Below are 7,173 nucleotides of genomic sequence, written 5' to 3'. Positions count from 1 at the left end.
AAGCAGGCCTAATGAACAAGGATAACTTGAAGAATTGTTCTCCCCTGAGAGGTGCAGCACTGATGGATCTCAATGCCGCGCCGAGACCTCAGCTTGCCTCTCAGAGAATGGCTTAGCAGAGGCCAGTGTTGCTGGCCAGCATCCTCCCCCTGCAGCCTTTGCACCAGAATTCCCCTGAAGGCATTTTCCCAGCAATTCATGGTGATGAGCTTTCCTCACTGTTTTTGGCAAAGGAGTGTAGGTCCTGGAATCTGTGTTCCTGCCTCTTGACATAAATCAGAGCTGCAGGCACAAATTGTGGAGCAGAGGCACGAGTCGACAACAGCTCTGTCAAGAAGCTTCTGCTTTCCTGAGGAATGAAGCCTGGCTGGACTCAATGTACAGCACCCTCTGGGAGTTGGGAAGGTTGGGAATTATGGAGAAGCTGTTTCAACAGTGGGGTCTAAGGCATGAACTGATAGCAGCCTACAGCTACTTCCAGCTGAGGTACAAGGAAGACAAAGTCAAGCTCTTCTCAACAGTGGAAGATGGTGAGACAGTGACCAACAGCAACAATCTGCAGCTTGGGAGGTGTCGCCCTGAAAACTCAGCTTCTGAGCTTGCTAACATAGTTTTCTAAAGACTTTCCCAGGACAGTAACTGTAAACATAGATATGTGTACATTCTTTCTGTTACACGTCTTGTGATAGACATCTCTCATGGCCAGTGCTGTGAGAAAGTGTTATCCTGACCATCCAATCTCTGGCCGTGGTCAGAAACCTATAAATCCTGGAGGGAAAAATAAACTCCTCTCTTCTCTTCACCACACCTCGACCTGTGTCCGTGTGATCTATTCATCTTCAGCGGCAACAGGGAGGTTCAGCTTAGACAGTGGAAAACAAAATCCAAGAGAATGGTGCAGTCAGAGAACAGGTACCCAGAGAGAGTGTTAACCTTCCTTGGTTAGACAAGACTTGGTGTAAATAATTTCCATAAATAAATGAAGCGCAGAAGCCTGCTTTTATTTTTGTCTTCCCTGTAGTCCTGAGGCAATGAGTTCCACCAAGTAATTTATTCACTATGAATTGCAAAAGCGAAGTGTACTTCAAACCCATGCCTGAGGATTTCAACCCTACTGCTTTGGGAGTGCTTCCTGTTCATCTCCTCCACACCATGGAGCTCTGTTAGATTCCTGTGGAACAGAAAACACTATTTTTGAAAGATCAACTCACAGGCTCATCTCAAGCACCAATTTACAAAGAATTTCAAAGGTATTGTTGTGGGGATTTTTTTCATTTCTCTCCCTTTTTAATCTGATTTACCCAAGGAAATAAAACTTATGATTGTGCTGTGGCAAATGTCTTCAGTAATTCTGGAAGCAGTTTAGAAAGGAGGCAGGGAGATCATTCACTGCCAGAAAGGTCTTTTTGTTTCTCTCCAAGACACTGAGCTATTCCCCGGGTCCTCATCCATCTGAGCGCCTCCCAGCCTGGAGACTTTAAGGTCTGAGATATTTATGAAGCAGAAAATGCTGAGATAAGTATCTGAGTCAAACTGCTCCTTTCAGGAGTCTCAAGTGTGCCTGGGAAGCTCCAACATCCCCAGAGCCTCAACAAACATCCCTGAGCAATTTGAAAGCAGACAGGACTCCTGGGATACATTAAATATGCACATATTACTTGTTAGCCCCAGCTCCTCAAATGACTCATCTGCTCAGCTGCCTGCCAGGTGCTTTGGACTCATTTGTCCCTCTGCAGAATTCCTTGGTTCTTGTGATGAAGGGCAGATGTGCTACTGCCAGGATTTTGTTTTTTGTCTCTGCAGCCAACATTCCCTTTGGAACTGAACAAAAGGCTGTGGTGCTGGTGACCAGGTCAAGTACAGGCTGGCATGGGACAGAGGAGCACTGAGGAATTTAGGAATAGCTTTGGATGGGAGAAAAAGGGCTTTGTGGAACATAATGACTGCTATCCCAGTTGCCACAGGGATGTGGCATGGAGAGGGCTTGGGCTCAGCCAGTGAAGCAAACTGCCTTTGGCCAGGCCTAGGCAGGGATCAAGGCTGACCTATCCTGGCAGGACACAGGGAGGTGGTGGAGGGCTTGCTGGTCTGAGTGGTGGCTCCTGAGTTTACACCCATCCTAGCTAAGGCTGGACAGTCCTGGAAAAGTGCTCACAATAACCATGACACAATCTGGGCTGAGATGTTCCTCTCCTGGTAAAAGTTTGTCAAATGTAAGAGATGTCTGGGGAAGAGCAAAAAAGGAGACAGTTAGAATCTGTTGTTTCCAAGGGTTCAAAATCTGTCCATGCCGGAAGATGACCATGAATCCGCTCAGGATCAGAAAAGGATGAGATGGGTCAATAACACTAGGCAAGGCTAATACCAGTTAATACACTGATAATTCCTTGTTCACTCTTTTGGAACTGAGCTAACTTGACTCAAAAGACTTTCACAACTAGCAACAAGACTGCCTCTCCTGAACATGCGCAGCTTTTACTTTCTGGGGAGTGATGGCTTTGCTAACACAGCCTGGTCAGCCAGATTCACTCATGCAGGTCAGAGAAGGACAAACTACTCGTAAATGTCTGGAAACCCAAAAGCAAGAGTGCAGAATTCAGGTCCCTGTTGTAAAGAGACCCTGAAATGCCATGTCTGCATGGAGAACAGAGCACCATGAAGTCTTTCACACAAGAGAATTTCTTGCTGTACAGGTGGCTGTGAGGGAAACAAAAGCATGGTCTGCCTGAAAATTTCTTGAAGGTTTCAGTGGAACACAATCCATTCATCTCCAATGAGGCACCTTACGTTCATCCACTGGAGATTCCAGGTGATGTCATCTGCTGCTGACACCCACAGGGCAGGACTCACTGCCTGTGTAGTCACTCAGTGCTGGCCACACTTTGGCTGCCCCATCATCTCCGGTCGCTCCCAATGCCTGAGCTCACCCAGCCTCTCACCCATCCCAGCTGGCTCACCAGTGGGGCCAGCACAGGTTCCTTGGCAGAACGAGGATAACTGGGATAGCACCATTCAGGCAATACCCATTGGATACTGAGTACAGCAGATCCACAACTGCTGCTTTTGAATGCTTTTGGCACTTGTTCTCCTGAATCATGTGTTTTGAGGAAAACTTGAAGACATTTTGTGACTTTGTAGGAATCCTGGATTGTAGGGCTTTTCTTCCAGAACAGCTGGCTCTAAGCGCTGTCTGCTGGGCACAGGTTACTCCATATTCAGCAAGTGATGGAATGTGTTTAACAATCCACTGCCAGGAGCAATAATCATGAGGAGAGAGGATCCATATTTTCAGCATTCTTCAACTTGTACAACTCTTCAGCCTGTGTTAGAAGGAGAAGCTTCACTGCCATTTGTGTAATCCTCCAGCAGCAATCTGCCGGTTATTACTACACTCTGATGCAAAAATAAATACTTAAATAGATCAGGAACACAAGAAAAAGCTGTGATTCTTCACTTGAAAATGTCACCACTCGGAGGGAAAATCATCTTCCCACTTCTGTTTCAAGCAGTGACAACAATCTTCTCCCCAAGACGCCCTTTTTGTGCTATGACTTACCAATTCATTAAAACTCACAGACATTTTTATATTACACTCTCTTGTAACAAGTCCATAGCTAAAAGGCTAAAGGAAGATTAACGAAGCTCCTTCTCCTGCACAAGCACAAAAAAGAAGACTCTGAGAGCCTCTCTCTGGTGCTGATCACTTGTGCATGTCTGAGGAACCCACTTGTGTAGGATGAAGCTATCAACCCTCATTTATCAAATTGACTTCCTGGACTGCTGGTCACCCCTGGCCCCAAGACTTTTATCTGTGTACAAATACTGCCTAAACATCTGGACAAGTCAGAGAGATGTGGCATGTACAATGTCATGGGATAAAACTGCAGCATCCAAAAAAATTGGCTAAAGAGGTTGTTACTCATCTGGGTAATATCCCAGGGAACCCAAGGACATGAGACAGCTTAGCCCTGCTCATTCTAATAGGCATATATCATCAAAACACCATGTGCAACATCACCGGATCTCAACCCTTTTGTCCAGTGAGGAGCAGTGAGGAACTGATGAGGATGAAATGCAGACTGGTAGAAGTCACTGCTGCTACTGAGAAGCTGCTGGGGGTAGATGGGGCACTTCAGGTTGCACAGTAACAGCTTCTGATGACCAGCTTGTACAGTGGACACAAGCATTTTGCTGCTTGTGTCCAGAAGGTTTGGTTTGTTGCTCTCCAGAAGATGTTTTCCAGGTCCCATGTCACTCTCTGTTTAACAGAGTCAGTTCAGAATCTCTGTCCCAAAGGGCAGTGGGGTGGCACTGTGTGAAGCTGTGAGTACTCCTCATACATTTGGCTACAGGAAAAGCAGGTTGCAGCCTGGCATTCCCATCCACACGGAAATTTTTAGTGCCCATTTTGAGAATTTTATCTTGTCCCATGATGTGAAGAGCTTTGCCAGATGGAACACTGAAACATGGTCTCTAGGGGTAGAGATATCCCACACTACTGATACACTACATGTGAATCATAAGGTTTCCTGCAAGAAACGGTGCTTTCTCTCTTTTTTTCTGCTGTTTTTTGGGGGGTGGAGGTGAAGAAGACATTCGCAACAAAGGAATGACACAGAAGCTTGATCCTGGCAAATGTGATTGCATAAGCCTCTCTCTGGGCTTAACTGCCTAAATTTTCAGAGAAACTGAGCCTGTACCGATTCCTTGAAAAGCAGAGGGAACAGTACATGCTGTGTGTCCTGAAAATCAGAATAGATTGCGGGTGCTTAAATATAGATTCAGGTGCTTGGCTGTGGGCAGATAAGAGAAGAATAATTCTAGTCAAGGCTTGAAATAATTTCAGCAGTAAAACATAGGCCAGAGTACTGTGATCCATTTGTAACACTGCTCAATCAAAACTAGCTTGGGTAATTACTTCTTATTTTGCCTAACAGCCAACACAGATGGCTTCTTCTCTTCTCTGCTGCATGGGTAAAAAGCAGCCATGCACTTGAAAAGCTATTAAAAAATAAATGGAAAAGTCATGTGGAAGAATGACTTATTGTAGTTAATAAGTTAATTATACCATTTGAGGAGGTGCTTTTTTCTTCACTTTACATGGGATTTAACCCTGAAATATTAGCCTAAACATTTCCCAGAAACACCATGCCTGTTCCATTAAAAACAACAAGATGAAAACTAAAATACTTTTTTTATTTTTTATTTTATTTTCCTGCTTTATAACAGACTAGACTGAAACAAGATTTGCCCTCTGGTTAAGTGTGTTGTGCAGCTGGGTTATCTTTCAAAGAACAAAAGGGACAGAAAAACAACAAAAGCATATCCACCTTGCTTTGAGAACAGACATCTGCTCCCACAGTAAGAAGATGCTGTTTTGTGTAGGAGCCCTTTAACCCAGCAGAAAAAGGTGGAACAAGAAGCAATGAATGGGAATTAGAAAACACAATTAATTCAGTTTGAAAATACAGAAGTTTGACATGACCTCCCATGAATTGGTACAGCTCTGCATGCTGAGAGTCTGAATGTGGTTGCTTGGATTTGAGCTGCTCCCACAGTCTACCCTTTACTTCTGTTCAAGTGGAGATTAACATGAGAAATTGTACAGACTTGAGTCCTGAACCATTTAAGGATAGAATGTTTTGAGGTGTTGTGGAAATAGGTGGGCAGCTAGCGGAGAGCAAAAATTCCTAATCCCTTCCCTGAGGGGAGAGAGAGAAACAGGAGCATCCTCAGCCTGCATGGCCTACCAGAGATTCCTGTGGGGAACAGTTGCTGGGGCTGGCTTTGCTGGGGAGAACTATTCCTGGGCTTGCACTCTCTTAGACATCAGATACTGCACCAACTTGCACGAGTGCATCCCTCAGAAAACAGGCTTCAATGCTTCTGCTGTTTATCCTGCCAGCTTGGTGGCAAGAACAAAGCTTGCTTTCATCCTGGGAGAGGATACCACAGAGAAACCACTGATGGTCACTAACCCCATCCCATCCCAGGACCTGCGGGCTTTGGCTGTCTCGGGCACTCTTTTGCTTCTGAGCTGCATCCTTTGAACCCAGCTGAGGAATTGGCAGCTCTCTCAAACTGTGGTGCATCCTCCTGGCCCCCTGGCAGAGAAGGCAGCAAGAGCAGGTAACATAGGTCTGAACTTGCCTTGGATTTGCTGAGCTTGTGGCTTTGAGAGTAGAGGATATCAAGCTGCATATCCAGACGGAAACTGTGCAGAGCTGGGATGCTCATGGGTTGAAGCTGTAACTCGTTAACTAAGCTGAAGTTTGTGTTTCAAACAGAGCCATTTCAACAACAGCAAAAACTACTGGAATTGAACAGCTTTGGGTGAAAAAAAGTGTTATCAACAAGTTACTAACCCTATTTGTGGCAGCACAGTTGAAAGCTTTGGGCCACTGTAGCTAAAAGAAGTTGTTCTCACTTCATGGCACCTTGAATATGGTTTCTGGTGCTTTGTAGGTGGAAAGGGCTATTTCCCTTTGCCATCCATCTTCCTACAGGCTTTTTGCTATTTGGCAGTTTCTATCTCCCAGGTGAAATGGGGATAACATGGTGTGAAAATCCCCAGATCTTCACAAAGGCCAAAATGAGCTAGAAATCTATACATGATTTCCAAAGTCTGATAACTTGATAACTTGCAATTTACTCTGATTTTTTTCCAGGCATATTCAGGTTCTGCTTCAAAGTTTCCCGTTATTGCTCTGATATCTGCAGCCATACAGTGCAATGTTTGTCTCTAGGCAGCAACATCTACCACTTCCCAGCAAAACTAGCATCTCCATGGATGTTTGGAATCCTTATGGAAACGATACTACATCACAAATAAGGCAGGGAGTAGTATCTCACAGGAGTTCATCTACTCTTTTTTCTTTTTGGTCTAAATTTACCAAGTTCACATATTTTCATTTATTCTACTAAATGAGAGCTGAAATGTCACCCAAACTGAGAACCTTATAAAATGACAAGCTGAATTAATATGGAAATGAGCTACTTCTTGTCACCCTCTCCACAAATGAATCCACCTTCTTACTCAGCATTACAGTGGGCAATAGCATTGACAGGTGTTTCTTCCTGAGCCTTTTTAACACCTGTGAAGTTAATCAGAACTTTTCTTTGTAAAACTGAAAGACTGGACTCATCTGCAAAATCCAAAGCAAGGTTTCTGCT

Source organism: Poecile atricapillus, chromosome 7 (assembly GCF_030490865.1).
Source record: "Poecile atricapillus isolate bPoeAtr1 chromosome 7, bPoeAtr1.hap1, whole genome shotgun sequence".
NCBI classification, from domain to species: Eukaryota; Metazoa; Chordata; class Aves; order Passeriformes; family Paridae; genus Poecile; species Poecile atricapillus.
This window is presented reverse-complemented; position numbering follows the sequence as displayed.